General features: G+C 39.8%; 1 long non-coding RNA gene across 3 annotated transcripts; it reads right to left on the bottom strand.

The window, feature by feature from the left end:
• Positions 1-4153: 4153 nt before the first annotated feature.
• Positions 4154-10081, bottom strand: LOC123448712. Of its 3 annotated transcripts, XR_006631920.1 has the most exons (5): positions 9755-10081; positions 9457-9551; positions 9288-9354; positions 4521-7694; positions 4154-4436 (listed from the first exon to the last, which is right to left on the bottom strand). It is a non-coding gene; the product is annotated as an uncharacterized LOC123448712 (long non-coding RNA). The 3 variants fall into 3 exon arrangements; XR_006631918.1 differs by having other exon boundaries at positions 4390-6393; positions 9755-10062; XR_006631916.1 differs by having other exon boundaries at positions 4390-7694; positions 9755-10062.
• Between the last annotated feature and the right edge of the window lie 453 nt (positions 10082-10534).

The following is a 10534-nucleotide window of genomic DNA, read 5'->3' on the forward strand; positions in this document are numbered from 1 at the left end:
ATCAATGCTTCCCTCTGTGAAGGGCCTACCTATTTATGTTCCTGTCGAGTCATCCTCCTCTTATAAAAGCACCAATTAGAGAGCACCTCTGTCATTTTTATGCTTTGCTTTTAACTATGTTGAGTGTGACTATGACTGGATCTTCATTGCCTTGAATTACAATGTTTAGTCAGCCCTTGGTCTTTTAAGGTGCTTTGCATTTATGTTTTGCGGTCTCAGAAAGAGCTAGCGAGATGCCATCTATTCGTACTGCTTCATGTTGTTTTGATTGAAGTGTTGACATTTGAGGCTTGTTATTATTTGCTCGCTAGTTGATTATGCCATTGATCTGAGTTTACCGTGAGACCTAGATGTCATTCATCGCGTTTTGCGATACAGAGGTGCCACCACATCCTGTTCTTCATCTGGAGGGTAGATCTGGAGTCTGTTTCGGGCTCCGGAGAGGGGAAATCGTCGCCATCGTCATCATCAACCTTTCTCCATCGATAATTCCATAATGCTCTTCATCGTTCGTGAGTAATCTCATCGTAGGCTTGCTGGACGGTGATGAGTTGGATGAGATCTATCATGTAATCGAGTTAGTTCTTGACGGGGATTGATCCCTAGTATCCACTATGTTCTAGATTGATGCTGCTACTACTTGGCTATGCTTAATGCTTGTCACTAGGGCCCGAGTGCCATGATTTCAGATCTGAACCTATTATGCTGTCGTCAATATGTGTGTGTTTTAGATCCTATCTTGCAAGTTGTAGTCACCTACTATGTGTTATGACCCGGCAACCCCGGAGTGACAATAGCCGAAACCACTCCTGGAGATAACCATTGTATGAGGAGTTCATGTATTCACCACGTGTTAATGCGTTGGTCCGGTTCTTTATTAAAAGGAGAACCTTAATATCCCGTAGTTTCCATTAGGACCCCGCTGCCACGGGAGGGATGGACAATAGATGTCATGCAAGTTCTTTTTCCTAAGCATGTATGACTACATACGGAATACATGCCTACATTAGATTGACGAACGGGAGCTAGTTACTTATCTCTCCGTGTTATAGCTGTTACATGACGAATCATATCCGTCACACTCATCCATCACCGATCCACTGCCTACGAGTCTTTTACTACTGGTCTTCACTATGTTACTTTGCCTAGGCTTGTCCCTTGCTACAAAAGGGATTGTGCCACTTTGCTGCTACTGTTGCTAGTGTTGTTACTCTGCTGCTGCTGCTACTGTTGTTCCTTGCTGCTTCGCTGTTACTTGTTGCAGACTTTTCTGGAGCCGTTGCCTGGGAAGAATAGTTCCCCGTTCACGTGCTCTTTATTGGCGCCATTGATACAACAGTTAGGAATAGTCTGTCGTGAGCAGATCGTTTCTGGCACCGTTGCTATCATACTACTTTGCTACTGATACTTTGCTTGCAGACACTAATCTTTCAGGTGTGCTTGAATCTGACACATTCAGCTGCTAATACTTGAGAATATTCTTTCGCTTCCCGTCTTGGCGAATCAACAAATTTGGGTTGAATACTCTACCCTCGAAAACGGTTTCGATCCCATACGCTTGTGGGTCATCAATCCCACAGTCGAGGTGGCGCACCACCTCGGAAGCAGTCCAGCATATAGTTCGGATGTGAATGGCTAGCTCCATAAACGACTATTCCAGCATTTAATCTCGGATGAATTCCTTTAGATTTTCACATACCGAGGTAATTTATGACACCTCGGATGCCGACCAGCGTTGGAGCTCGACTACAAAATGACACCTCAAATGCAGTCCGACATTGGAGCTCGGACGCAAGAGGACACCTCGGATGCATTTAGGCGTTGGAGCTCGAACGCAAGAGGATATCGCCGCACGAGAAACATTTCAGACCCAAGATGTGGCGTAAAAAATTACAAGGCATTAATAAAGGCCGATAACTCAAAGGGGCTCCTCGGATACCCGATGTGCGAACTCTTCGGATTCACCCCGACGATCCTCAAGATTAGTTATGGGAAGATTTGTTGAACCGGTTTTCAAGACCGACGACCGAAGATGAAGAACAGTTTGGAAGAAATAAGGAGCATCCCCAACTTGAAGACCTATGCTCGGAAATCGAGAAGTCATTGGCGGCCGAACTGGTGTTGACCGAACATAAATGGGGAGAAGAACTCGCCCCACAAGCCGAAGACTTTAGGTGCGTGACGCTAAGGATCAAGACTACGACATTGGCAGCTAGTACAGGGGCTACTGATGAAGTCTAGGACTAAGGGGTCATCTGGCCACCGGCCTACCTCTACGGGCCGGACTCCTGGTCTACTTCGGGCAGCCGATGACATATACAAGGAAGATTCTACAAGACTTGGTGATCAAGACAAGGACTCCTCTACACCGACGTAGCCGACTAAGACTCTTGTTATCCTAAGCTTATGGTGCATTGTATAAACCAAGGCCAGGCTAGTCGATAGACAAACTCATATTCATACGATCATTACTCTTAGGTTTTAGACCACAACATCTGATCTTGTAGTAGATCAACTATGTACTCTGTACTATCCCTTCAATAACAACAAGAGCAGGACGTAGGGTTTTACCACTATCAAGAGGACCCGAACATGGGTAAAACAACGTCTTCTTCGTCTCTTGTTACCCATCGACCCTAGATCCATAGTTCGGACCCCCTACTCGAGATCAGCCTGTTTTGACACCGACAATGGATATTGTGGAGCATAAAAAAGAACCTACTAATAAGAGCCCGATGATGATGTCGTTGGAAGAGACCAAAAACTCAGCAAATACTATACAACCTACAGATGCACAGATAGATATATCCAATTCATGTCATACCAAACCAAGAAGAGCAAATACAAATATTACACCACAAGGTACTTCTTCACAGTGATTATCAAGCTTTTCATTTCATTGGTCTTTTTATGTGTAACTAATTTGGCTTCATGTTGTCCCATGAAAAACTATATTTGCACCCCGTATGATATTTCAATTAAATCAATCATGCCCTTACATTCAAATACTAAGTTGGTGCACATCAATGATGCATTATTATAAAACACTTAGATGAGATGTCATACGAATGATGATGTGTTTTTGCACGATGATGTAACTCAAACCACACAAACTCTCGTAATTAAGCATTAGTGTCTCAAAATTAGAAGGTATTCTATCCTTTTAAATTATAGGTAATAAATGCATACATATATTGCATTAGTGCCCAGGAGCATCTGCAAGATAGAGCGGATGGAAAGGTACATATTGCAAGCATGTTTGTGTCTTCCCTCCTAAAAAAAGATGAGATAGACCCGACAACACATCACCACATTGTAAAACGATTAAATACTTTTATGGAGCATGACATAATCAGTCTTAACTCACTATACTTACATATAACAATTAAGCACTTTTTTACGTGAAAGTGGTTATGTGTTATGTAATATTTATTACTTCAGGTATTCCTTCCAATTAACATCAGAAAATGCCACCAGTATTTATCAGTCATCAATGCAAAGATACGAGAGATACATGTATTGGACTCGCTTGGAATTGGCATGAGCCAAAGTGACCTCACTATGACGGTAAATGCTACTTCTTGTGTTTCTTTCTCTAGACAATACATTCTCTTTTGCCTAATACCTGGTGAATTTTTTCCATTTAATAGTTACAAGGACTTGACAAGCATCTAAAAATCGCATGCGATATGCCGGAGTTTAGGAGAGGTGATAGGTGCCAGGACCTCGATATTATGAATTGGAAAGTCGTAGAATAGTTCCAAAAGCCACTCCAAACATATGGGTATGTTGAACACATCTCATGCTCCGAACTGAATTATAGAGAAATCTATGATAGAATAGTAAGTCTTGTGAATAATATATTTTGTACACAAATATGGTCTTATTTTTTAGCTAAAACTTTGAGGTAATAGATACGTTTGACCATGCATGGAGACATGTACAATGAACATTATTACTTGTTTAAATACTTTATTTATATTGAGATGAAAGCCTAAAGAGATATTTCAATATTGCATCACGTCATGTAGATTGTTTATGTCAAATTTTATGGAGTATTGGACAGGAGATCTTTTGTCCGATCAATTCACTCAGGTGTCTCTTTCTTCTTAATATCGGATTTCATCTCAAATGGTGATTTTTTAACAAATTCTTTTTAATTACTATATGCAAGAGAACATGAAAGAATTTTCATGAAAATTAGTTGTCATAATGTTGGAGACATGACTTAATAAGTTAAAAGGAAGTCCAATGTACTACTAGCCTCACAATGAAGAAAAAGTACGATCTTAAGTTCCTGAAGGATCGCAAGAGTAAGCGGCAAGATTCACCTCATGGAGCCGAAGACAAAAGCCCCCTTCCGACCCCCATCATGGGCACAGACGCGCATGATTTAGTTGACAAAATATGCAACCACATCATGTCAATTAATGATGCTGATTCATTGGAGTAAGCAACATGTGTAAGAAGTATAAAGTTTCAATATACAGTATTACAATGTTACAATTATTAACTGTTACCTACAAAAAGGAATGGGTGCGAAGCTCTAAACACCATCCGATAGGATTAAGTCTCAGAAGGATTCAAGGTATACTCCACCGGGACCAGCCGTTGGACATTGATTGTTTCAACATGGTATACGTATACTTCCACGTGAAAAGCCCTTACTGACAGTAGATCCTCCGGTGCAATTTATGGATCTACAATTTTCTGTACACAATCACACATTATATTATCATTGTCACCATCATGTTTCTTAACCATTTTTCATCGAGATGGCTTTAACCGAGGCCACCGTTGCTTCCGCGCGAGATTTAGATTTGCGGGTACAGCCAGATATTCAGACGCTAGCATCATTGCTTCGTAGCTGGACTAAGATAGACCACAAAATCTTATCATGCAATTGGGTAAGTTTGGTCTATTTTATTGGTTGTCGTGATAAATGTTTATTCTTAATGAGTGTTGCTTGTAGATATTGCTTCCTCATGCATTCCTTGGCAACTACATCTTGTTCGCAATCAACAAACATGCCCGTCAAGTATCTATTTTGGACCAATTTTTTCCGTCCTTATCCCCGGAGAGACATGCATTAAATTTTTAGAGGATTGCATTCTACCTGAATGATGCACTCGAATTAGCACAACCAGGTTGGAAGTGTGATATTTTTTTTTGCCACATAAATCAACAATTGATGTTCCAACGAGCCTAGATCGGTAGTTGCTATGAAAATCACTATGCACATTTTATATTTATTGTCATTAACTCCCAAAATAATGATAGTGTATTTCATCTACACGGATGAATCTGGTTATTTTGTTTTCCATTTTATGCTCACATGGTAAGGTAACAAATTTGTTCGTCCAATTTGCATAGTAAGCATCCTATAGCACATGTTAATAAAAAGTTTGAAGCATAATTGCATGCTCCTGAGATACATTGCTCATGCAGAATGGTTATGAGCTGAGAAAGAATTTTTTTGATACACTTGCTCGAGTATCATGCGAATGAAGCTGAAGACAACATCCCATATGATGTACGACAAATTCTCAAGTGTCTCAAGTAGGAAGTTAATAAGAGATAATAAAGTGGACTTGATCTCTACACACCAGTAGTCAAACTGTCTTTTTTTATCAAAAAATATTTATTCATCTCCATGAATTTGTTTATTGTATTTGCCATATGTTATGGCTATATATTTATAAACATGAATTTTGCGATGCAATATGTTTTCGCGCCGGAAAAATAATAATGTCAATTATATGTAAACCCTCGATCGGTATCCACCAACCAAAGTTACCAAACACTACCTATATATATATTCATCAAACCCTACCTTCTGTATATTGTACGGTTCAGGTCAAGCGAATGGCCACAAAATTGACGTGTTCAATGTGCTGAGTTGATTTTGCCCTACTTTTTTAGCATCTTATTTTGCCTTGCATGATGAAAGTCAATTTGCATGAGTACACCTTTTTTCTTTTAATACAAGTAAATTAAAGTATGTCCACTCTCATCGAAAGCCATGAAGAGAAACCTAGCATGTACGAAAGCTTGTTTCTCTTACAAATAAAAAAGTCAAGCAGCCTAGCCAATATAAAAACAAAAAAAGATAAAGCATGCATGCACCAGTAGCTGCACCAACAAAAATCTAAGACGCCCCCATCTGATGTTGACGCTATACACAGTCCAGAAGTATAGCGTCGGTCCATGATCAAAAATCATAGCGCAAGTCCCGTTGCTCCAACCATTGATCATAGCATGTCTTCCTCTATAAAACGAAGCCTTGTAGCGCGAGTTACTTAGTACACATCATAAGCACGAGAGGGCTCCTTCTTTGCTACGATTTGCTACCGCCGCCCATGGTTCAAATGTGGGTTGCCGAAGTACGATCATCTTATTTAAGAAAGAAACACAGAGATTTAGTTATACGTGTAGATCATAATTCCAATTAGTTTGCTAATTCTTTTATTAACATTGTTAATGCAAATGAATTTTTTTGATCTAAACAATGGCTCGCTCACATATATTATTTTTAATTAAATTTGCATTTGCTTTAAACAATACTTTTAGCTAACGATCATTAAGAAAACCGACTTTCATTTCTTTAGATGTTTCTGGCATAGTAATGTACGTCGGCCCACTTCATACGAACTGTTATACCGTAAATGGCATAAGAGAAATAGCAATTATCGCTAGCAATTATGATATAGTTTTATTCAACTTTTTGGCAAAAACTTAATTTATACAAGAAAGATCTCAAACAAGCAGAGTATATCGATGTTATTCTCGATGCCTCCAACATAAAGATTGATGATGCATCAAGTAAGTATATAACTTTGATTTATAATCCATTTGATTCTTCTCGTCACTATATTAACTATCCAAAGAAATGAAACTTATAAATTTACTTGATGCATCATGAATTTTCATGTTAAAGACCTCAAGAATAGCATTGGTGTACTATGTTTGTTTGAGATCTTCCTCATATAAATCAAGTTTCTTACAAAAAGTCAAAAAAAAAACTATATCATAATTGCTAGCGACTATTGTTATTTCTCTCATGCCAACTACAGCATAATAGTCTGTATGAAATGGTCCAACGTGCATTACTATGCAAAAAAATCTAAAGAAATGAAAGTCAGTTTCACAATGATTGTTAGCTAAAAGTATTGTTTAAAGCAATTGCAAATTAAATTAAAAATAATACCTATGAGCGAGTCGTTGTTTAGATAAAAAAAATTAATCTACATTAACAATGTTAATAAAAAATTAACAAGTTGATTGGAATTATGATCTATACATACAGCTAAATGTCTGTACTTTTCCTTTAAATAAGATGATCATACGTACTTCCAGTGTAACCTACCTTTGAACTATAGGCAACGTCAGCAAATCATAGCAAAGAAGGAGCCCTCGTGCTTGTGGTGTGTAATAAGTAACTCGCGCTATAATGCCTCATTTTATAGACGAAGACATGATATGATCAATGATTGTAACGACGAGACTTGTGCTATGCTTTTTGATTGTGGACTGACGCTACATTTCTGGACCGTGCATAACATCAACATCAGATAAAGATGTCCTAGATTTTTGTTGATGTGGCTGATGATGCACGCATGCTTTACCTTTTTTTTGCTTTTGTATATTGGCTAGGTTGCTTGTCCTTTCTTTATTTAAAAGAGAAACAAACCTTCCTGCATGGTAGGTTTTTCTTCATTAGAATGAACCTACTCCAAGTACTTATATTAAAAGAAATAAAAAGTATATATGCATACGAAACTTCAAAACTATGTTCATCGTGTAAGGTAAAATCAAACGCTAAAAAAAATAGACAAAATCAACTCGACACATTGAAGTACTCGTCAATTTTTTGGCCATTCGTCTAACCTTAACCGTACAACGTTTAAAAGGTAGGGTTTGACAAATATATATAAGTAGGATTCGAAAATTTGGTACGGCTCATGCTACCATGTGGTATTATTATCTGGACTGTCCTTCCACCTGGAGATGCACGCATGCTCGAGCATTATGCGACGTATTGCGCTGCCTTCTCCAATATTGCACAGTGCTAGCCTTGTCTATCGTTTGTCATTAATGAGGCCCAGCCATTTTCGTCCTCGACGGTCTCCCTCGCTATTCTTTTTCCTGGACCGTCCCTTGGGAGGCTAGTCGTATCCTGGAAGTCACTTTCTCCCTTATTTATTTTGCTTTTTTTAACCTCCCCGTGTACTCCTCTCGTTCCTCCAGTCTCCTTTCCATTAAAAAAGCTTGAACTATCTGTCTTTCAATTTATCTAAACAACTACACACATTATTTCTAAGTGGCTAATTTGTGTAGGACATTGGGGTACCGATTGCCAGTTCCCAATGTTTCAAACAGGACTACTAGGGAAGCATGCTGCTGTGAGCTGGAGCTCTGTTCACAAGGCAAGGGCAGTATTGGAGGAAGAATTTTTTTTAAAAAAACTGGTACATAAACACACGGGCTTATTATTTACTTGTCCAAAGTTAATGCGGAAGATCAGCATTTTTCTTTGTATTCTTTAAGATTCAGGACGTGGAGATAGCAGTGATTGTGCCACAACTCTTCAGACTGAAACACCAATGTCTGTTTTGATGAGCAGCAGTTTGACCGTGAACAGTACAAGTGTTACTCTGAAGGAAGATAGTGCAATGCAAGGTACATGATTTTCTCAAGTTGACTATAAAATGTTGTCTAGTTTTGTGCCTGTGTTACCATCTAGTCAAAATTTGATCAGCATGACAATATTAGTACTGACACATCTGGGGTGTTCCTCAGATCAGATTATCTTTTTCAGTCACTCGAATAGAGAAAAATCGGGAGGATGATGACCATGTGCCGTTGTTCCAAACTGGGTTAGGGAGGTCAATTGCTATAAGTAAGAGCTCACTTAAGAGGGCATCTGCAGTTCTGGAGCCAAGGAATATTGCAAAGGAATTGGAAGGTAAATTGCTCTCTAAACACACATCATGGTTTCGTAACAGGCGTGCTCTCTTATAACTAAATTTGTGATAAATAAGTATTTTGTATTTACTGACAATCAAAATTTCTTTCTGTAGGATGGAGCTCATTTAGATGGTGACGGTGACACTCCAGTGTTCAAAACTGGATTAGGAAGGTCTATATTAGCAAGTGAGAACTCTAGAAAGTAATTGCCTATCTTAGAGGCTGAAGAAGCAGAAAAAGTGGTAATTTTATGTTCTGAATTAAGAGAGTACCTTCACATGGATATAAAAAGTAGGTATTGGCACGATTGTTCCACTTACCGAGCATCCACATACAATCTCCTGCATGGTCTTCCTTTTGTCAGGGTTTAGCCGACTTTTCCCCTATCTGATCCCAAACCGAGTTCCCATGAAAACAAATTGCAAAAATCATATGGTTCAGTCAACGAGTCGAATGTGGTGCCCAATTCTGGTTTAAAAACTTTGTTACCGTCTCGTTCTGCAAAACCACGTATCGACTTTTCCAGGCCACCCATTCTACCAGGATAAGGCGTCCGCTCTATTGGATTTGCTCCTACGCGAACCCTGCAACCAAATCAAAACGTGGTTGGAACAACTCAAACCGGCATGCCAACAGGCACGACGAGATCTGCTCGTTTATAGTCAGACCCTTATTGTGGCCAAATCACACTGCACTCAACAGACGCACACGCTAACCAGGGGGTTGGAATACTACCGAGCGACAAGTCTCGTACCTTGAATTTGATATAAGCAGGGGGGTGAAATACCTTTTGATCTGGCTTCACTGCCGACTCGCCGGAGTCAGCAGGAGCGCTGTTTCTGCTCCCCTCGCCACCAGGGTCGCCCCAACTATGGTGAACAGCTACCAACGAATCTCCCGCTCCGGCGGCTGCCCAGCCGTCGATCTTGCTCCCCTCATCGTGAACGGAGCCGCGAGGCGAGGCGCCGGATTGGAGATCGGCCAGCTACAAGGAGGGAAAGACAACCGCTTCTGTTTATCTTCGCGCGAGATCTTGTCAGTGAACGAGCGAGGGGTGGGGGACGGGGCTATGTGGCACACTGGATGTAAATAGACGGCGGGCGCCACAACTGCCCACGCCGAACCAATCGCATGGACACGCGCAGATCCAGGGAAAATAGCCTGCGGCCGCCACAACCACACAATATTGTATTGCTCGGTCCGTCTCGTTGAGCGATGCGAAAGGCAAAATGTACAAATAACAGAGATTATTTTGGATCGGTAGGTACCAACCCAGGGTTTACATATAACAGTGATTACTTTTTTCCCTCACGAAAACATATTGCGTCGCAAAATTCATGTCTATAAATATATAGCCACAACATATGACAAATACAATAAACAAATTCATGAAGATGAACAAATAAATTTTGATAAAAAAAAAATACAGTTTGACTACCGGTGTGTAGAGATCAAGTCCACTTTATTATCTCTTATTAACTTCCTACTCGAGGCATTTGAGAATTTGTCGTACATCATATGTAATGTTGTCTTCAGCTTCATTTGCATGATACTCGAGCAAGTGTAC

The sequence above is a fragment of the Hordeum vulgare genome, chromosome 1H (assembly GCF_904849725.1).
Source record: "Hordeum vulgare subsp. vulgare chromosome 1H, MorexV3_pseudomolecules_assembly, whole genome shotgun sequence".
Lineage (NCBI taxonomy): Eukaryota > Viridiplantae > Streptophyta > Magnoliopsida > Poales > Poaceae > Hordeum > Hordeum vulgare.